General features: G+C 41.6%; 1 protein-coding gene across 1 annotated transcript in view; it reads right to left on the bottom strand.

Annotated features, from left to right (window-relative positions):
• The window catches only part of COL21A1 (collagen type XXI alpha 1 chain), a 193,969-nt gene that overhangs the window by 169,265 nt on the left and 1,250 nt on the right, over positions 1-23,454 (bottom strand). The window lies entirely within an intron of this gene.

Here is a 23,454-nt window from a genome sequence, read left to right on the forward strand (position 1 = left end):
CTCACCAAAGAAGTTGATTCAATAAAAAGTTATTACCTCACTCACTTTGTCTCGCTAATATCCTGGAACAGGGACGGCTATTATAACACTGTATACTAAGAATCTAGGCTGAAATTTTCAGAGACAACTAGGAATTTAGCCACGCAACTGCCATCGAAATAAATGGGAGTTGTGTGACTATATGCCCTAGTCAGCTTTGAAAATTGCATTAGTCTTTAAGTAGATAAAAATTATAAAGTTTTGTAACACAACACTAATAAGCATAATACGCATTTAGCGGTTATCACCTATGGTGTGTTCAGCGCTGTAAAAAAATTAAAAGAGAACATGGTATTTATCTCAAGAATCTTATAGCTAGTATCTGCAGGATCATACCCAACCAGGCATTGTACTTACCATGTAAAGACCCAATCCTTCAAATTATAATGCCTAGGTGAACAGCTACACCCACACCACACTCTAAACAAACACCGCAGCATGCACATGTATTGTAGTTTGCAGTAGTGGAACCTAAGTATTCTTATTGACTTTAATGGGACTATTTCGGGCAACTGTAGCCAGTTGTAAGAGTCTACAGGATTGGGCCTTGAGATAAAACTATACGAACAATAACAAAAAGCATGCGCACAAACATAACCTGAAATAAAAGTTTAAATAATGGCTGTTCAACACGACAGAATGCTATGTTAGACCCAGTGCTTCCCCTCCACCACTCTCTCCCTCAAAAAAAAAAAAAAAAAAAAAAAAAAATGGAATGGAATGGTTATGGGAGGATGTGACCAAAGAACATCTTAATGCTAACTGGCAAGGAGATGCAGAGCAGTTCTCTCCTAAGAATCTGCTAAGTCTGTTACGTGCATTCTAGTTCACCAAAGATTGTCATGTGAAGTCTCAAATAAAGGCTGGTGTCACACTGGTCATCAATATCATTGTGAAACATGTTTGGATGTTGTGTATGGCATTATGTTGACAATGTTCTTTAAGTCTGTATTGGTCACCAGCAACGGTGAAAAACTCGATTTTCTGTCAGACAAGAGATGTTTCTTCATTGTCTGTTTACATATAAATTAAGTATTCTCTTATTTACAATTTGTCTCCTATTACCAGTCTGAACTGAATACAGATGAAGGATTATCAGAAGATAAGGAAACTAAAGAGGAAGAGAAAAAACAGTGAGGGGGAAAGTACCTTTACTTTATTTGGGGGACAGAGAAAAATACCTCAGCATCCCTCACCCGGAAATAAATGGATAGCAGATATGCTTCATGAAAGTGGGATTTCAACCAGGCTTGTCTGAAAATACTGAAGACAACACTGGGTGAGACATTTCTTTAGACAAGAGGTTAACCTGTTGGTTAAGTTTAGTGTCTAGAAAGCATATTATGATTTTGTTTTATATGTAACTGTGACATTGGCAGGCCAGATGCCAGCTTGTGGTGTTTACATGCTGCTTGTAATTATTAGAATTGGGAGCACTGGCTGTTGGGAGTCTGAAAGGACAGGAAGGAGGGGGGAGGAGTTGAGAGGCTGGGAGAAAGCTACAGATAGTGCAGCAGCAGCTTGGTAAAGGGGTTTCCACTTTAAAAATAAAGTCCTGTTGAAGCTTGTTAGTACCTTGCCTAGCTACAACAACATTTTGGCGACGAGGATGGATCTTCTGCCTCTGAACCCACCTGCACCCATTCTGCAAAGCCCAGGTGAGCCTCCAATTGCTTTTACTGCCTGGATCCATGTGTTTAGCACTGATTGCAAGCAGATAAGTCTCACAGAGATTTCTGAAATAAGAAAGCGTACTCTGCTAATCCACTGCCTTGGAGCAGAAGGGCAGCGTATATTTTACACTTTTCCCCTTGCAGACTATAAATATGAGACTGCACTCACTGCATTAAAGAACGTTTTTGTACCAAAAGTGAATGTAGTAGCTAATCACTACAGATTTCGCCAGCGTGAGCAGAAATCAGGGGAGACTATAATGCAGTATATTGCTTCCCTGAGGAGTAACTTGATTGTAACTTGTAACTTTGGGAATATGGCAGATGAGATGACTAGAGACCAGCTCATTGAGAAACAACCATGCTTCGTGTAAGAGAACATTTACTTCTAGAACCACAACTTACACTAGAAAAAGCAATAACCATTGCTACCCAGATTGAGTCAGCTACAGCTGAAGCCAAAATAATGAGCATGGATACAGGAGGCACAGTCCAGGCTGTGACTCCTTTGCAGAAAAGCAAGCATACTGGGCTACACAACATGCCACAACGCAAAGATCATCTGCAGAGTTACTGCATGGAAACAGATGAATACTAAACTGAACATTGCTGGATTGTTAAAGGCACAACCTGAGGAAGTATAAGGCTTTCACAGACAAGCGGCGGGATGCTAAGGAACCCAAGTTTCAGTGTGGTTCCTTCATTAAAATACAAAAACCTGGAATTTTACGCAAAGTCATAGAGAAGAAGGGACCTTAAAATCATAGAGAAGAAGGGACCTTACACCTATTGACTTTCTGATGGGCGGGTATGGAATGCTTCTTATCTTGCACCTGCCTATGCACCAAGAGGAGATTATGCCAACCCCTAATCTGCATTGGAGGACTTCACCGTAGTATCAACTCAACAGGACATTGCACTGGAACCGGGGCTTGAGAGATGGCCTATCAGGCCCAGACAACCACCTGTCTGGACTAGAAACTATGTTATGTAGTATCTATAGTGTTTTTAGTGTAATAATTCTGTCAACAGTATAATGCCTTTTTTCCTATTTGTTCCTGTGGTTAGAACAACGTTTATTGTAATTGGGAGAGTTTCTTAAGCGAGGAGGGAATGTGGTGTTTAGATGTTGCTTGTAATTATTAGAATTGGGAGCACTGGCTGTTGGGAGTCTGAAAGGACAGGAAACAGGAAGGAGTGGGGAGAAGTTGAAGAGACTGAGGGAGAGCTACTGAGGGTGCAGCAGCAGCTTGGAAAAGAGGCTTCCACTTTAAAAAATAAAGTCCTGTTGAAGTTTGTTAGTACCTTGCCTGGCTACTACAACACAGCTCTTGGCCAGGCTGCAGGCATAAGCTGAGAATCAACAAATTTATAGCTGGAGACCAGACTGGTTCATCTGTATGTTAGTTTTGCTCAAAAGAGGTTTTAGTCTTATAAGAATGTATTTAGTGTTTAGACTGTATGAAATCCTTGTAAGTAGCTGCATGCATTAATCTCACTTGTAGTATCTGTATGCCATGCTATAAGAAAATATGTAAGTTTTGCTTTATAACTTTGAAAACGTTTGCTCTGAATTTGTGAATTCAGGCATGGGAATCATCACATTCACATCCCTTCCCCTCACCGCCACCCATCCAGAAGAACTATCAAAATCAGGTGGGCCATGAAGGAACACCTGGGAAATGCTACACACAAGGAAGCTCATCCTGTGGACTTAGACACTGAATGAAGGGAATAAAACAAAGTCACAGAAAAATGTTCCATCTTTTTGGCTGTTTTAACTCTGACAGGGCCAGAGACTATACACCAGTGGTTCTCAACTTGCGGCCCCTGGGCTGCTTGCAGCCCAATCAGCACACAGCTGCTGCGGCCCATGTGACATCCTCAGGGCCATACATGCAGTATATATACATATATATATTATGTGGATGCAGCCCACATAACACAGAGAGCTGCATATGTGGCCACAGTGATAAATAGTTTGAGAACCACTGTTCTTCACTGAACTCAAAAATCCCCAGGGGCTGCCCTGAAAGACATTTTGAATTGACAGATCACTACAATTCTATCGCTCTTAGGATTTAGATAGTAACTCAAATTCTCAACATGCTCTAGCCATTCTACACAAAGAACTAGTTACTTGTATAAATTTCATGAATCAATTCAAAATTGTTTTGTATAGTGCCAAAGAATTAACTCGTCCTCTGATGTGTAATACCTAAATCCAGAACATAGTATATGGCCTGCTGTGCACTCCACTATTCCTTCGTAGTGCCACAGGAAATTGAACCTCACTTGATTGAAGTTGTTTGTCATTTTTAGCCATATATTAACGTGTTATCCTCTTCTCTAGTCATACCATATGTACTATTCTTTGTATGGTTTACAACACAGTGTGAGTCACAATTAACTCATTTGGGCAGGATGGAATTTAGACATTTAGCAATTAAACCAAAGGGATTTTTTTATATTTTCAATCTTTATAGTAAGGCAAACACACATTAAAATTAACGTTTAGACAGTACTCTTTGAAGCTAAACAAAAGTTACCTTAAACATGTGTTAAAAAAAAAAAAAGTCAGGTCATCAGCTCTCAGGGTATTACAGCATTAGAGGTACAGAATCATGACCCTCTGAGCAGACTAAATGTATCTGAAGCTAACCTGCTTAGCTATGACGGAAATAAAAAGCAAAATCAATCTGCCAACAAAACAGATATGTTTTAAGAAGAGTTGCCTATTTACTGTCTAATAGAAGAACAGTTGCTATTTTAAATACCCTACTTGTAATGCAGCCACCAATACTCAACACCCAATGACTTATGATTTTCTTATTCAGTAAAGAAATATTTCTAATAATTCACATTGTTTTGCTATAAAATCCTTTAATATTAGCTAAGACCAAACAAATGTCGAATATGCCTACATAAAAATTGCAAATTCTTTCACAACACACAAAGAAAAATTACAAATAAATAGTACTTAAAACATATCAATCTTCCTTAGGAAAAAAGAGCATTACATCTATATCACAAAAGACATATGAATATTTCATTGTTGAAGTGACTGGCACTATCTTCAAGGATAATTAAGGAGGTTTTCAAACAGCAATAAATATATACACAACTGAATTATCTATTTCCAGGTTTATTCATTTCCAGAGTAGAAGAGTTATCTCCCCCACCTTACCATGAATTTTAAAAATCAGAAGAGATGCTTCAAGATAGGTTTCAGAATGGAGGATTTGATCATTAGAAATACAGATAGCTGGGTTTGTGATGACAGGGAGAACGCACACGGTGAATTTGCCTGCCAGGTGTGAAGGTTGTGGATCTCTCGAGACATCTAGACTGACTTATGCACCATGCTGGGAAAGAGCTAGTGGTCATCGTAAAAGGAAGAATCAGTGACATAGGAAAGGTAGGAGAGAAGTCCTGGAGGCCAAATTTAGGCTGGTAAGTGAGACATTAAACTTCAGGACCTCCATGGTAGCTTTCTCTTAAATGCTTCCAGCTCCACATGCAGGGCCAGGCAGAACCGAGGGTCTCGATGCGTAGATGAGATGGTGTAGAGCAGAGGGTTTCAACTTTATTAGAAACTGCAGAACCTTTTTTGAAAGCAGGAGCCTATAAAAGAACGATGGGCTCCAATTAAACCAAAATGTAACCAGATTGCTTGCATGTAAAATTAAATAGGTTGTAGAGAAGTTTTTAAACCAAGGGCTGGGGGGAAACAGACAGGTGCGGAAGAGCATGTGGTTTGGACAGAGATATCCCAAGGGGAGGATCTATTAAACAGGATTCTCTATCTTAAAGAGGAGAGGATAGAAACTGATAAAGTACAGGTAGAAACTGAAGAGAAATAGTCAAATGAAAGAGTCCCATTCAATTACAGGACAAATTTTATAAGTGCTTGTACAAAAATGCTAGAAGTCTAAATGCTAAGACAGGTGAACTTGAGCTGCCTGGTATTAAATGAGGATATTGATATAACAGGCATCACGGACTCTTGGTGAAATGATGACAATCAATGGGACATGGTAATACCAGAGTACAAAATATATAGGAATGACAGAATAGGTCATGCAGGTGGGGGAGTGGACCTATATGTGAAAGAAAGCATAAAGTCAAACATAGTTAACATCTTAAATGAATCAAACTGTATCATACAATGTCTGTGGACAGAAATTCCATGCCTGAATAATAAGTGTATACCAGTAGAAACATAATACCAACCACCTGACCAGGGTAGTGATGGTGACTGTGAAATGCTCAGGGAGATTAGAGAGGCTACAAAAATAGAAAACTTAGTAATAATGGGGGATTTCACCATTATCCCCATAAATGTCACCTGAGGACGGGATGCAAAAATAAAGTTTCTAGACACCATCATTGACCGCTTCTTGGAGCGGCTACTCCTGGAACCCATAAGGCAGTAGTCCCCAACCTTTCTGTGGGAATAGCACATTCCTATTCCCAGAAGACTGTGGCGGGCACCAGACACCCCGCAGCTGAAATGCACTTGGTCCAAGAGGTGATACAGCTGAACTGCCCAGTATCAGTAATCACAATATAATTAAATTTAACATCCAGGGGCGGAGGGGAGAAAAACAAAGAAGCCTACCACCATAGCATTTAACTTCAGAAAGGGGAACTACACAAAAATGAGGAAGTTCACTAAATGGAAATGAAAAGTAACACTCAAGAGTGAAATGCCTGCAAGCAGCATGGAAACTTTTTTAAAACACCATAATAGAGGCTCAAAATAAATATATATCCCAAATTAAAGAGAATAGTTAGAGAACCAAAAAAAGTGCTACCATGGCTAAACAGAGTAAAAGGGTTTCTTCAGGTATGTTGGCAACAAGAAGAAAGCCAAGGAATGTGTGGGCCCCTTACTGAATGAGGGAGGCAACCTAGTGACAGAGGATGTGGAAAAAGCTAATGTACTCAATGCTTTTTTTGCCTCTGTCTTCACGAACAAGGTCAGCTCCCAGACTACTGCACTGGGCAGCACAGTATGGGGAAGAGATGGCCAGCCCTCTGTGGAGATAGAGGTGGTTAGGGACTATTTAGAAAAGCTGGACATGCACAAGTCCATGGGGCCGGACGAGTTGCATCCGAGAGTGCTGAAGGAATTGGCGGCTGTGATTGCAGAGCCATTGGCCATTATCTTTGAAAACTCGTGGCGAACCGGGGAAGTCCCGGATGACTGGAAAAAGGCTAATGTAGTGCCAATCTTTAAAAAAGGGAAGAAGGAGGATCCTGGGAACTACAGGCCAGTCAGCCTCACTTCAGTCCCTGGAAAAATCATGGAGCAGGTCCTCAAAGAATCAATCCTGAAGCACTTGCATGAGAGGAAAGTGATCAGGAACAGCCAGCATGGATTCACCAAGGGAAGGTCATGCCTGACTAATCTAATCGCCTTTTATGATGAGATTACTGGTTCTGTGGATGAAGGGAAAGCAGTGGATGTATTGTTTCTTGACTTTAGCAAAGCTTTTGACACGGTCTCCCACAGTATTCTTGTCAGCAAGTTAAGGAAGTATGGGCTGGATGAATGCACTACAAGGTGGGTAGAAAGCTGGCTAGATTGTCGGGCTCAACGGGTAGTGATCAATGGCTCCATGTCTAGTTGGCAGCCGGTATCAAGTGGAGTACCCCAAGGGTCGGTCCTGGGGCCGGTTTTGTTCAATATCTTCATAAATGATCTGGAGGATGGTGTGGATTGCACTCTCAGCAAATTTGCGGATGATACTAAACTGGGAGGAGTGGTAGATACGCTGGAGGGGAGGGGTAGGATACAGAAGGACCTAGACAAATTGGAGGATTGGGCCAAAAGAAATCTGATGAGGTTCAATAAGGATAAGTGCAGGGTCCTGCACTTAGGACGGAAGAACCCAATGCACAGCTACAGACTAGGGACCGAATGGCTAGGCAGCAGTTCTGCGGAAAAGGACCTAGGGGTGACAGTGGATGAGAAGCTGGATATGAGTCAGCAGTGTGCCCTTGTTGCCAAGAAGGCCAATGGCATTTTGGGATGTATAAGAAGGGGCATAGTGAGCAGATCGAGGGATGTGATCGTTCCCCTCTATTCGACATTGGTGAGGCCTCATCTGGAGTACTGTGTCCAGTTTTGGGCCCCACACTTCAAGAAGGATGTGGATAAATTGGAGAGAGTCCAGCGAAGGGCAACAAAAATGATTAGGGGACTGGAACACGTGAGTTATGAGGAGAGGCTGAGGGAGCTGGGCTTGTTTAGCCTGCAGAAGAGAAGAATGAGGGGGGATTTGATAGCTGCTTTCAACTACCTGAAAGGGGGTTCCAAAGAGGATGGCTCTAGACTGTTCTCAATGGTAGCAGATGACAGAACGAGGAGTAATGGTCTCACGTTGCAGTGGGGGAGGTTTAGATTGGATATTAGGAAAAACTTTTTCACTAAGAGGGTGGTGAAACACTGGAATGCGTTACCTAGGGAGGTGGTAGAATCTCCTTCCTTAGAGGTTTTTAAGGTCAGGCTTGACAAAGCCCTGGCTGGGATGATTTAACTGGGAATTGGTCCTGCTTTGAGCAGGGGGTTGGACTAGATGACCTTCTGGGGTCCCTTCCAACCCTGATATTCTATGATTCTAAGTGGCTACAGGCAAAAAGCCATCCTTTAAAAATTGGAAGTCAAATTCTACTGAGGAAAATAGAAAGGACTAGCTAAACTCTAGCAAGTCAAGTGTAAAAGCACATTTAAACAGGCCAAAAAAAATTCTGAAGATCAACTACCAAAAGACACAAAAACTAATAGCAATTTTTTTTTAAGTACATTAGAAGCCTGCCAAACAATCAGTGGAGCCACGTGATGACTGAGGTGCTAAAGAGTTCTGACGGAACACAAATATGAAGTTGCAGAACTACTAACTGCGGTGTAACCTATCACTTATATAAGCCTGTGTACCAGATGACTGGAGAATAGCTAACGTGATGACAATTTTTTAAAAAGGTTCCAAGGGTGGCAATTACAGCTCAGTAAGCCTAACTTCAGGCAAGTTCCCAGGCAAATTAGTTGAAACTATAGTAAAAAAAACAAAATTATCAGACACATAGATGAACATGATTTGTTGGGGAAGAGTCAACACAGCTTTTCTAAAGAGAGATCATGTCTCACCAATCTATTAGAATTCTTTGAGGGAGTCAAACATGTGGACAAGGGTGATCCAATGGATATAGCATACTTGAACCTTCAGAAAGCTTTTCACAAGGTCTCTCATCACAGGTGCTTAAGCAAACTAAGCAGTCATAAGATGAGAGGGAATGTCCTCTCATGAATCATGGTTAAAAGACAGGAGACAAAGGGTAGGAATAAATGGTCATTTTTCAGAACGGAGAGAGGTAAATACTGGTGTCCCACAGGTATCTGTACTGTGTCCAGTGCTATTCAACCTATTCATAATGATCTTGAAAAAAGGGTAAACAGTGAAGTGGCAAAATTTGCAGATGATACAAAACTACTCAAGATAGTTAAGTCCAAAGCAGACTGCGAGGAGTTACAAAGGGATTTCCACTAAACTGGGTGACTGGGCAACAAAATGGCAGATGAAATTCAATATTGATAAATGCAAAGTAATGCACATTGGAAAACATAATCCCAACTATATATAGAAAATGATGGGATCTAAATTAGCTATTACCATTCAAGAAAGAGATCTTGGAGTTATTGTGGATAGTTCTCTGAAAATATCCACTCAATCTGCACCAGCAGTCAAAAAAGCTAACAGAATGTTAAGAACCATTAGGAAATGGATAGATAATAAAAACACTACATTAATTCATGGTACACCCACACCTTAAATACTGCATGCAGTTCTTCCCATCTCAAAAATGCTGTATTAGAATTGGACAAGGTACAGAGAAGAGCAACAAAAACAATTAAGGGTCTGGATCAGCTTCTGTACAAGGAGAGAGTAAAAAGACCGAGACTATTCATCTTAGGCAAGAAAGGACTGAGGGGGGATATGATAGAGGTCTATAAAATCATGACTGGCGTGGAGAAAGTGAACAAGGAAGTGTTATTTATCCCTTCACATAAAACAAGAACCAGCGGTCATGCAATGAAATTAATAGGCAGCAGGTTTAAAACAAAGGGAAGTATTTTTTCCACACAGCACACAGTCAACCTGTGGAACTCATTGCCAGGGGATGTTGTGAAGGCCAAAACTATAATTGGATGCCATCAAGGTTCCTTCCCCACTCTGAACTCTAGGGTACAGATGTGGGGACTTGCATGAAAGACCCCCGAAGCTTATTCTTACCAGCATAGGTTAAAAACTTCCCCAAGGTACAAACTTTGCATTGTCCTTGAACCCTATGCTGCCACCAACAAGTGTTTTAAACAAAGAACAGGGAAAGAGCCCACTTGGAGACGTCTTCCCTCAAAATATCCCCCCCAAGCCCTACACCCCCTTTCCTGGGGAAGGCTTGATAAGAATCCTCACCAAATTGTACAGGTGAACACAGACCCAAATCCTTGGATCTTAAGAACAATGAAAAATCACAGGTTCTTAAAAGAAGAATTTTAATTAAAGAAAAGGTAAAAGAATCACCTCTGTAAAATCAGGATGGTAAATATCTTACAGGGTAATCAGATTCAAAACATAGAGAATCCCTCTATGCAAAACCTTAAGTTACAAAAAGACACAAAAACAGGAATACACATTCCATTCAGCACAGCTATTTTACCAGCCATTAAAAAAAAGGAAATCTAATGCATTTCCAGCTAGATTACTTACTAACTTAACAGGAGTTGTAAATCTGTATTCCTGATCTGTTCCCGGCAAAAGCATCACACAGACAGACTAACCCTTTGTCGTCGTCCCCCACACACACACTCACTCACTCCAGATTTGAAAGTATCTTGTCCTCTCAATGGTCATTTTGGATCAGGTGCTAGCTAGGTTACCTTAGCTTCTTAACCCAAGTGAAAGGGTTTTGATTCTGGCCAGGAGGGATTATATAGCACTGTATACAGAAATGTGGTTACCCTTCCCTTTATAATTATGACAGATGCAAAAAAGAATTAGATAAATTAATGGAAGATAGGTCCATCAATGGTATTAGCCAAGATGATCAGGGATGCAACCCCATGCTCTAGGTGTCCCTAAGCCTTTGACTGCCAGATGCTGGATCTGGACAACAAGGGATAGATCACTTGATGATTGCCCTGTTCTGTCCATTCCCTTTGAAGCAGCTGGCATTGACCACTGTTGGAAGACAGGATACTGGGCTAGATGGACCATTGGTCTGACCAGTATGGCCATTCTTACGTTAAGTTCTTATTTAAGATCAGTGACTTAAAATATCTATACATTTTCTTAAAAGGTCAATTTTCTTTTCAGCACTAATATTTGAATGGTATTTCATTGTTACTTAGTGTGGCATGATGCTATTTCCCTACAAACTCCACTCCATAGTTTCCAACCCTTTTTATTTTCTGGGCACAGTTTCAGGATGAGAATATTTGTAAGCTGATGGGGAGAGTTCCAACTTTTCAAAAGAAGCTTACATCTATGTACAGTGCAACTTGTATGTGCCTACAGTTCTGTGGGAGCAAAAAAAGTCTATTTTCAAAGATTTATCTGCCCATCTAGACACACTGCAAAATAAGTCCAGAACTGTGAATGGTTGATATTTTGAGGGGTACCCAGACTCCTGTTGTATGCATAGCACTGGGATTTTGTAACAGAATTATACGTCATCCAGCTCTATTTACTCCTGAGGGAATTCTGTGTATCCGCAGAATTCATGGCCCCCACAGATTTCTTTGCTTACCTGCAGAAAAATGACTTTTGATGCGGAAGCAAAGGGAAACAGCAAGAGCAATCATGCGCCAACTTCCTGGCAGTGCAGACTGGTCAGCTTGGGCACTCAGAGGGAAGAGAGAGAGACTCTGTCCCTCTCACTCGCTCTTGCAGTACGCTCAGCATGGAGGGGCAGGGCTTTGGTGTATTTCTGAAGAGGTAGGCATAGGACAGGCTCTGTTCCTTCTGGCAGAGGAGAATGTAGCAGCCTGTCTACTTAGTGAATTGTTCCCATTGTTCTTAGTGAATTCCCCCAGAAGTATAAAACAAGTGTAAAACTTTTAAGGCTCCTTTACACTGCCAGAGCGGTGTAAAGGAGCCTTACTGTAAAGGATAGTGTGGCCTTATAAATGCTTATGGTGCTTTAGTGATTAGAACTGATCTAAATTTTTGGACTGAAAAAATTTCCTATCAAAATATGTTCCATGAACTGTTTGCTACTGACCTATTTGGAGATGGTCAGTAGCCAGTATAAATTCTGAGTTTGAGTCCCCAGCCCTTACTCTTCAGTTGCCTTCCATGCTCTTCAGTTGCCTATGATGTAACACTGAGCATAAGGCGGCACATATTTGTTGATTAATAATTAGAAGTAAAGGGCCAATACTAGCTACATTACTATTAGACAAAGGGGGTTTGAGGATTTCCTCCAATTTGAGGATTTCCCCACTCTATTCTCCATCCATTGTATTGTAGTTTAAATAAATTACCAAAATAATTGAAATTAGCTGGATTATATTGCATTATTTTGACCAATTTTAAAATATTGTGCTCAGAATTTTTAATTTTTTGATGCAGAATTCCCCCAGGAGTATCTATTGGGCAGCTCCCAGGATGGCTACAGAGCAGAATGGCACCTTTTTTCCAGCTACAGCCAGGTACACCGAAATGAAACAAGGACAACTCATCACTATACTGTTTCATCAAAGATAAATCCATTCGCGCACACAGGTACAGTTTGCTATTTAATTAGCCGCACCAGTAGCCTGCAGCTCTCTCTAACAGTATTGGCCCCAGTTCCAAAAGTCCTCCTCACAAATAGAAGCTTTTACTTAGCTATAGAGGAAAACCGCTCTTTTGAAGAAAGGTATATTTAGAGACCAACCTAAAGTAAACAGAGGCCCCCAATTCCTCTGGGCTGCCTATTCAGCCAAGGTCAAAATATAAAAACATGCAAACAAAAGATGTGTATATACTTGCAGTAATTTCTCAGGAAATGGAGAGGAGGTGTTTTCCTAGTAAAAGCAGTCTTCCTAGAACACAGCCCTGTGATTCTGAAAATTAGGTGCAGCTGTCCCTTCCCCCTGTTTTGACCTCCTTAAGGAAATCTGGGTTTTAGCTTCCCACTCTCCCAGAAGATGTCACTAACCTTTATTTCAGAAGGTGAGTCATGAGTACTCCATAACCATAGGGTCCCCTCTTCACAGTAAGTGGATTCACAATAAAGTCACAGGCAGCAAAGAGAAACACAGTTACATTCCTCTGTCTATTCTTTACAAACTCACCATGGAATAAAACATAAAACTCTACTGTTTGGTTCTTATAAAAGTATATTTGCAAAATTTCTTCAAATGTTTTTTCCTTGCAATAGTCAAAAGCAAGAGGCTCCTTATCCACTCATCTTAAATTATTATACAGGAATCTGTTTTTCATAGGTTATTAGTAGGGCCCTACCAAATTCAGGGACCATTTTGGTCAATGTCACTGCCAGAGGGTTTTTTAATTGATCAATTTCACTATTTCAGATGCTTACATCTGAAATGTCAAGGTGTTGTGGTGTTGTAAGCTAAATTCCCTCTAAGCTGTGCAGCCACATGGCTCTGCAGCAGCCTCTTAAGCACTGCGCAGGCACTCAGGGCTCCAGTGAGGAGAAATGCCTCTCCCCCAGCACTGGACCTGCTGTGGCAGGGAGAGGCACCCCTTCCCCAAACCTAACCCAGCCCAACCCCAGACCTGCCACAGCCAGGGGGAGAGGCACCCCTCACCAGGCCCCAACCCAGCCCCAGACCTGCCACAGCTGCGGGAGAGGTGCCTATCCTGCAGCCCCAGCCCCGGAGCTGCCGCAGCGGGGAGAGGCACCTCTCCCCCACAGCCCAGGTGCTGTGGCAGGGAGAGAGAGCTAGGAGGAGTCCTCTCTCCCCGCTGTAGCCCCGGGGCAGCCTGCACCTCAAACCCCTCATGCCTGGCCCCACCCCAGAGCCCACATCCCCAGCCGGAGCCCTCACCACCCCCCGACCGCCGCATCCCAACCCTCTGCCCCATCCCTGACCCCCCTCCCACACTCCCCACCGTGGACGCCCCGAGCACGGGCAGGAGCCACTGGGAGTGGGGGTAGAAGCCTTGAGCCCAAGTGCCCCAGCCCCAACAAGATTTCGGTGACAGTAGATTTCACAGAGCAGGGCTTATTTCATGGTCCTGACACATTTTTCATTGCTGTGAAATTGTTAGGGCCCTAGTTATTAGTGGATTGCTGTGATTTGGAGGCATTTTACTATTGGAGTTTTATGATTTCTGGTGGTTTGAGCAACTTTATTCCATGAAGAACAGAGCTGGGTTTGTTTCCCCTGGTGTCTTTAAGTGACCCTGAACCAGGATGTATTCTTCTTCCTGGTTCTGTCTATTCTCTGTTGTACTGTCAACCCACAGCCAGCACTTCCCCAACAGCTGTTTTAATTTTTTCTGTGTCTAATTTTTGCCACTGGGTCCTTAGTTGTTCTCAAAAGACACAAATATGAGTTAGGTGCCCAACTCATATTGAAAGTCAAGGGGAACTCCCTTTCAGTTAGGTTGAGCACTTCACTCGCAGTCTCTACATACATACCTTTTATTTTTTCTTCTGGAAATCCATCAAATGTTTCCTGTATCTTATTGAGTCTTTTTAAGCACTCTTTTTATTCTTCAACTACTTGGTCTCTTGATTTGCTATGTATCAGCATCTTCAACCTTCTTCGCTTTGACTTCCAGTATGACTTTTTGTCCATTCTTCTTTCATACAAATTCCAAATGAATCTTCTGGCATATCTCGCTTTCTCTCTTCCAGTTCTGTTTTCAAGTATCTTAGTTCCTCAAGACTTTTTTTTTTTTAAAAAAAAAAAAAGATTAGGTGATATATTAGTGGCTCCTGTTTCACTTTGTGCAGAAGTACATGCCTTTCTTTTTCTGAATCAAAGAATCATAGAAATGTAGGGCTGGCAGGGACCTGAAGAAGTCATCAAGTCCAGCCCTCTGCACGGAGGCAAAGCCATGTAAACCTAGACCATCCCTGACAGGTATCTGTCCAACCTGTCTTTAATACCCCCAATGATGGGGATGCCACAGCCTCCCTATCCAGTGCTTAAATGCCTTTGTGGTTAGAAAGATTTTTTTAATATCTAACCTAAAATCTCCTTTGCTTAAAATTAAGCCCTTGTCCTTACTTCTTGTCCTATCTTTAGTGAACATGGAGAACAACTGATCACCATCCTCTTTATAACAGCATTTAACTTATTTGAATACTGTTACCAGGTCCCCTCTAAGTCTTCTTTTCTCAAGACTGACATACCCTTTTTTAATCCTTTCCTTGTACCTCAGGGTTTCTAAACATTTTGTCATTTTTGTTGCTTTCCCCCAGACTCCCTCCAATTTTTTCACATCATTCCTCAAGTGTGGCGCCCAGAATTGGACATAGTACTCCAGCTAATGCCTCACCAGTGCTGTGCAGAGCAGTACCAAAGGGGGCCTGGCCCCCCTTCTCCACCCCCTCTCTCCCCTGTGGGGACTGAATCTTGATGCTGCAGGCTTCTGCTGCAGCAGGGCAGGCTCTGCCAGCAGCCAAGCTCCTCCCCCACCTCTTCCCCCAGCATGCTGCGTTCCGCCCCTCCCCACTCCCTGCCGCCAATCAGCTGTTTGCCGGCAGGAGGAGAGGGAAGAGTAGAGCCTCAGTGCACTCACCACTCCGGCGGGGAGGAGCAGAAGAGGCGGGAGCAGGGCCTTGGGGAAGGGGCTGGAATTGGGGCATACCCCCTCCAGCCCCCTGCCATAAGCACCCCCATGACCCCAACCCACACCTCCAGCCCTCTGCCCACCCTGACCCCTGCACCGCCTCACACCCCCAGCCATGACCCCTGCACCTCCCACACACACCTCCCCAGCTCCCTGCCCTGACCCCCACACACACACACCCAGCCCCCTGCCCTGACCCATGCACCCCCCTCACACCTCCCCAGCCCCCTGCCCTGACTCATACATCCCCAGCCCCCCCCACCCCATGCCCTGACTCCTGCACCTCCCCCCACATCCCCACCCCCATCCAGAGCACCAAACGGGAGCTCCTGCACCCACCCCCCCTCATTCCCACCTGCACCCCTCTCACCAAACAGGAGCTCCACACCCCAACCTCCTGCCCCAACCCTGAGCCCCCTCCCTCACCCTAGCTCCTGGCCAGACCCCACACCCCAATTTTTTTTGCAATATTTGGAAAGATCATTAAGTGGTCTGTGGAAAAATAAGTTAGACTACAAGAACAATCAAAGTACCTCACTTTATTTTCATTTACTTGCTATTACTTATAGGAGGATGAAGAAAAAAAGAAAGAAAAATGGGGGCGGGAGGAGATAAGAGAGACTGTTATTTTTCTTGGCTGGGTCCCAAGGAGGGCCCCCAAAAATGAAGCTGAGCACAGGGCCAGGGGGCCCCACTAACTCTAAATCCACCACAGGCCGTCATGTTACCTGGGCTAGGGATACTGTGTCAGCTGATCCGCACAGTCTCCAACCTACCTGGGCAGTACAGCAGACTTGGCCTGCCCACTAGCTCCTCTCCACTCCCCAGCCCACCCACCCCCTGCTTCCCTGCCCTCCCCTTAAGGCTTAGCCCTCTCACTTTTAAAAATGATTGCTTGCCCCCACCCTCAGGCTTTTCTGGCAGCCCTGTTGCCAGGTATCCATTTTTAGACTGGAAACTCCAGTAGAAAACAGGACCTGAGTGTCCAGTTAGCAGTGCTGACTGGAAACTAGAAGTCCGGTTATAAGAGTAACCACATTAGCCTCCGCTCCTCCCACTCTTAACACCCACCCAAGAGGGCTGGAAGAGAACCCTGTCCTGCTGCTGCGGGAGGAGAGGCAGCTCAGTGCAAAGAGAGACCAACAGAATGGGCTAGAACCAGGTATGTACCCGCTCTATGTGGGCAAGGGGGTGGGGGGATTCTGTTTACCCCCTCCCCAGCCCTGCTGCACTTGCAGTTTACCCCTGGCCCCTCCCTTGCTCCAGGGACCAACCCTAGCTCCCACCCCACTGTGCTTTTGCCCCCAGCCCCTTTTACAATCACTCCCCGGGGGGCCCACAAAAAGTTAATCCAGCCCTGGTGCAGATTGGGACAATTACCTCCCATGTCTTCGTACAACGCTCCTATTAATACACCACAGAATGATACTAGCCTTTTTTGCAATTGCATATTGTTGACTCATGTGCAATTTGTGATACACTCTAACCTGCAAACACTTTTCAGTAGTACCCAGCCATTATTCCCAATTTTGTAGTTGTGTAATAATGAAGCCTACTTTTTTCTGATCACATTCTGTCAGCAAGCAATCTCAGTGCGATTAACGCCAAAATTTTAAAAATCAGAAGCCTAACTCTGGACCCAAATCTATCTCCTGTAGCCATTGCCTGAACAAATGCGAGTTCTGGTTGATCTATAGCAGATGGATTTCACTTTTCCTGTCTTGGGTTTAAATTCTGTCATCTGCAAATGGTATTTGCCATGAAGTGCTTTTTTCTTGCAATATTTGAAAGTCTGTAGGTAGCCGGGCTGGAAAACAAACCCATCTCTCTGAAGTTCAAACCCAGAGCTCTGTCCACTCTGCCAGCCTTCATCCCTTAAATTCTATTTTATCTTTGTTTAATTCAGGTGTTGTACAGGTTACCCACCTATTATTTGGGTTACCATACAGACGATAGGTTTCAGAGTAGCAGCCATGTTAGTCTGCATTCGCAAAAAGAAAAGGAGACTAACCAATTTATTTGAGCATAAGCTTTCGTGAGCTACAGATGTGAGAAAACCTTGATCTATGCAGGAAATAGCCCGACTTGATTATGTAAAGAGTTGTCACTTTGGATGGGCTAGCACCAGCAGGAGAGTGAATTTGTGTGGGGGGGTGGAGGGTGAGAAAACCTGGATTTGTGCTGGAAATGGCCCACCTGTTGATCACTTTAGATAAGCTATTACCAGCAGGACAGTGGGGTGGGAGGAGGTATTGTTTCATGATTTCTGTGTGTATATAAAGTCTGCTGCAGTTTCCACGGTAAACATCTGATGAAGTGAGCTGTAGCTCACGAAAGCTCATGCTCAAATAAATTGGTTAGTCTCTAAGGTGCCACAAGTACTCCTTTTCTTTTTGCGAATACAGACTAACACGGCTGTTCCTCTGAAGCCTCAGGCAGGCAGCCTGAGTGTGCAATGCAATGAGTTCTGCAGAGGAGACATGCTGCTTCCAGCTTGTGCCCCTGAGGCAGGGAGTCAGAATTTTGTTTATAAACAGAGTGATTAACAGGTGATTAAGATAAGAAATGGCTGTTCCAATGTTTCCTAAAGTTAAATGATCTGTTCCAGGCTTAGTGAACTTCAAAAAGTAATGACAGGTTTCAAAGTAGCAGCCATGTTAGTCTATATCTGCAAAAAGAAAAGGAGTACTTGTGGCACCTTAGAGACTAACAAATTTATTTGAGCATAAGCTTTCATGAGCTATAGCTCACTTCATCGGATGCTGTAGCTCACGAAAGCTTATGCTCAAATAAATTTGTTAGTCTCTAAGGTGCCACAAGTACTCCTTTTCTTTTTTCAAAAAGTAAGTAGCCTAAATTATAGAAAGGAATTGTAGATTTTTCTACAATTGTTTCAATTGTTGTATTCAAGAGGTGGTAACAAAGTTACTAATAGCTTTCTTTGAGAAGATAACTGATTTTTTTAGACAGAGGAAATGCAGTAGATTTCAGTAAGGCATTTGACACAGTTCCACATGAGAAATTATTAGTTAAATTGGAGAAGATGGGGATTAATATGAGAACTGAAAGGTGGATAAGGAACTGGTTCAAGGAAGACTACAACAGGTCATACTGAAAGGTGAACTATCAGGCTACAGGGAGGTTACTAGTGGAGTTACTCAGGGATCAGTCTTGGGACCAATGTTATTTAACAGTTTTATTACTGACCTTGGCACAGAAAAAATGGAGTGTGCTAATAAAATTAGCAGATGACACAAAGTTGGGAGGTATTGCCAATACCGGGTACTGGAATACCAGAGAAGACTATCTGGATGACCTTGTAAACTGGAGTAATAGAAATTGGATGATATCTAATAGTACAAAGTGCAAAGTCATGCATTTAGGGACTAACAAGAAGTTTTGCTATAAGTTGGGGACATATCAGTTGCAAGTGAAAATGGAGGAGAAAGACCTGGGTGTATTGTTTGATCACAGGATGACTGTGAGCCTTCAATGGGATGCAGCTGTGAAAAAGGCTAATGCAGTCCTAGGATGTATCAGGTGAGGCACTCATGCAACCACATCTGGAATATTGAGTGCAATCTGGTCTCCCATGTTTAAGAAAGATGAATTCAAGAGTATCTGAGTAAGAATATACATTACAATTTTAAACCTAACCAGTGTCCCACAAGTGACTTGCCACAAGATGTTAATACAAGAACAAGATGTTCTGACATGTCTTGTATTAGAGCTATTATTTATTTAATTTTCTTTCTTGATATAGAAATTAGATACAATACTCCTGTCAGATATTTCTAAGTTGTTATATGCAAAAACACTAGAGTTTTCAGTTGCCTAAGTAGCCCCTCGAATCACAATTAAAGTTGCACCTCGCTGCCCAATCTGAAATGGCGCCCCTGTGGACAGGCACAGAATTTCCCCCACACTGGGGAATTTCCCCCACAATTGGCTTCACTGGAGCCACCCCCCAAATATAGAAGTCTAACTACGCCTATGGTGCTGAGCTTTTGCAACTTCTACTGAGGTCAATAGGAAATGTGGTTGCTTAGCACCACCTAAGAACAGACCTTATGCACTCTGGTCTGGTTGTTATGAAGACATATCAGCTGTCCACTAACGAACTGATAATTCTGTGTTTTGCAAGTAATTGCCACAGAAACAGTATTTATCTTCTCGGTCAACCCACTTTCATATATACATTTGAAAAATACAGAGCAAAAATGCTACAATCGTGGACACTGGAGATTAAATTTTTGGAAACCATTAACTCTGTTTCATGAAGAAAAGTACAGATTGTTATAAACATTTTGGAAAATACATAAAGGTATGCTTTAAAAAATGTTGGCTTATTCTCAAGCTGGAGTTCAATTTTGTTAAGCTATTGTTGATGTAGGGTATAACTGTGTTCAAGCAAGAAAGAACATGTTTTATCATCACCACAACTCTGAAGGTTTGTTATACAAAAGGAAGAGAAGAAGTATATAAAGATAGTTTGGAAAATGCAAACCAAACATTTTATGTATTTATTTCAACTAATAAAACGTACTTAGCCTGTGATCTGGGTATTGTAAATAATCTTTAAAACATATACAAAACACTACAAGTTTACCAAATATCAACACTCAAGCAAAATCCACCCACAAAATCTGGGACTCTGCCCACTCCAACAATTCAACTTTCCCCCTCCAATTAACCCATGTATTATGTTCTGAAAATTGATAAACTTAGGTTTTGGTCACCCATGGAACGTGTATTATATTTCAAGTCCCAGGCCCTCTCATGAGAATGTCCTCTCCTCAGACAAACACATCTAGGGACATTCCAACACATTAAACGCCAAATTAAAACATGGGAAGGGAAGCAAGGACTATCCCTTTATTATGTTTATAGTGTCTAGTGCAATGGGACTCTGACTTCCAGGCACTGCCACAACCAAATAATAATCTCAGGGATACTCAGGACCTCAAGTATAAAGGACTTTCTGACCAAACAAAATACTGATGTAATGCAGAAATATAAATTTTCTAGATAGTAATGTGAGGCTTGCTTAAAAGGGTTTACTTTGAACGGATAATGAATTCAAAGTAATTCTCTAAAATAAGTCTCATTAATATGAGTTAAAATTTTATTTTTCATGAAACCAGAGATATAATTTCAAAACAAGTTTCCTTGCATTCTATGTCAGTTGTAAATTATAGTGGATTTATGTTTTCATGCCAGTCGACTCCAATGCCAAAATTTTTTTCTTAGAGTTGTTTTTAAATTTTTTACATTACCATTTAAGAACTTGTTTCATTACAGCATAACACATTGAAAAAGAGATGAATCATCTTATCCTTCATTGGAATGATTTACACTGCATAAAGTACTAGAAAGTTGATATCTATTTGCTTTATAATACTTTATTTCTATTCATTTCACTACTCAGTATCATCAACACTCCTCACCTCCCTGGTTTCTATCTGCTTGCAACAACCCTGGAAAACTAAACCAATCAGTATTACTTTGGCCAATGCCTATACAGATTAATGGAAGAAAAGTTTCCTTTGTACATCTCACAGTACTCCAGTATCATAGAAATTAGAGGTCTTTTCCATCTATTAGGTCATTTTGTCCATGCCTCTGCCAATGCAATTTTGCTCTGCACAGTATATTGCTCAGTGCTATAACCAGTCCAGTTCTATGCAGTATCATTTAGAAGTCAGCCAGGATTCATTTTATTCTCTAAGTCATGGACGAGGGTTACAAATAAATTCCAAAAACTTTGACACATCAACATGCTACTGTCTCAGCACAGTAATCGACTTAAATGATCTTTTTCACATCCAGGTTTTACTTCGGAGTAGCAATGACTACTTACAACCACATCTGACTCAAAGAGAAACATTCATCTGTGGTGCAGATGGCCACACAAGTCCATCTACACCACTTAAGCCCTGTTTGGGCTGCACATCAGGCTGCCCTGCAACTCTGACCCTGGGCTAGGTGGTGGATTTCATCCCCCAGCTTCTCTGCACTCCACCCTCATAGAGCCAAACACTGGAACTTTATGCAAGTAAAAGGAATGCCATCCTTAATCCATAAAATTAATTAATCTTTCAGTTTAAAACTACGAGGTGCTTCAGCAAAACTTAAAACTAGATGAATGGGTAATATGATGGCAGATTAAAATCAATGTGGCCAAATGCAAGGCAACGAACTTTAGAAGGAGTATTTTGAACTACTCATATACCTTAGTGGCTCTAAATTAACTGGGTTCTAAATTAACAGCTCAGGAAAAACACTTGGGCATCACTGTGGTCAGCTCAGTGAAGATTCATAGACTAATAGGCCACAAGGGGCCACTGTGATCATCTAGTCCTACCTTATTAACCAAATTTGTAATCTCATAAAAAAAATCAAGTTAGTTTGACAGGATTTATTTTCCATATATCTATGTTAATTGGCATTAATTACATTACCATCCTTTAATTCTTTATTAATCAAGTCCCATATCAGCCATTCCATTATTTTTTGCAGACCTATATTTACCCAGGTTGTTCAGTTTACCCTTTTGAAATATTGGCATAACATTATCTTTCTTCCAGTCTTCTGAAACTTGCCCATGTTCCTAGAGTTAGAGTTACAGGAAATCAATATTCATGGTCCAGCTCTTTTAGAACTCTTAGATGCAAGTTACCCAGACCTGTCAATTTTAAAATGTTTAATAGTAACTACTGTTTAACATCCTCCCAAGTTACTATTGGAATGGAAATGGTTGTTTTTCCCCCTAATATAGAACAAATATTTATTGAACACTTCCATCTTTCCTGCATTATTGACAATTCAACCATTTCCATCTAGTAATGGACCAATACTGTTATTAGGATTCCTTTTGTTCCTAACATATTTTAAAAATTCCTTACTGTCCTTAACTCTTCCCATTGTGTTGTTTTGCTTCCCTTAGCAATTTTCTACAATTCCTAGCTTCTCATTTATATTATATTACTGTCAACATTGAGTTTTTTCCATGTGTTTATATCTATAGCTAGATTATAAAAATTATTTGTATAGATGCCTTCACTTCCACTGTAACCAAGCTGTTTTTTTCAATCACCCTTGTTTCTCCACTGAGGGATTTTAACTTTTTTGGAGGCTAGTAAAATGTTCTTAAACAAATCCCAATTATCATTCACATTTTTCTGTTTAACTTCTTTTATCCAACTGATTTGGCTCATACCTGTTTTCAGCTTTGTGAAACCAACCCTTCTAAAGCATCACATATATGTATCACTGGTTTGTAGAGAGAAGACTTATTCTCTACCTACAGCCATGGTGAAAAAAATTTCCTTATTTGTATGTTATTCTATAATTGTTTATTGCAGGCTTTATTACACTTTCTTCTGAAGAATCCATTATTTGCCACTGTTTGAGATACATTACTGGACTGAACAAACTACTGATCTGATCCAATACAGTAATTCTTATGTTTACGTAGAACGTGTCTTCACTTGCACATCACCACAAAAGCCATCCCCGGTAAGAGCTGTATGCCTCTCAGGGAGGTGGTTTTCTTTTTGCAGTGAAACTTCTGAGTTTCACCACAAAAAGTCATTGTCAAGTGAAGAAGCTTCCACATTTTTTTGCGCAAGAAGGGGACTTTTTCTGCTTTAAATGGTAAGTGTCGACATGCCCTTAGAAACATTTCCTTTGAACGGTTGGTATCAGTACTAGCACATTACAATAGGTATAGTTCTAGTTTTGGTAACTGTATATATAATTTTAGAGAAGAGAAATCACATCACAGAAACTGGCATAAAAATGAAGTAACTGAAACCTAGAATTTGATAACCTTTCTTACACTGAATATATATAACCATACAAATAATAATAACCATTAGAGATGGCCCTTAGAGAGGAATTGTCTTACCAAGTGATTTGCA

This window comes from Lepidochelys kempii, chromosome 3, assembly GCF_965140285.1.
Source record: "Lepidochelys kempii isolate rLepKem1 chromosome 3, rLepKem1.hap1, whole genome shotgun sequence".
NCBI lineage: Eukaryota > Metazoa > Chordata > Testudines > Cheloniidae > Lepidochelys > Lepidochelys kempii.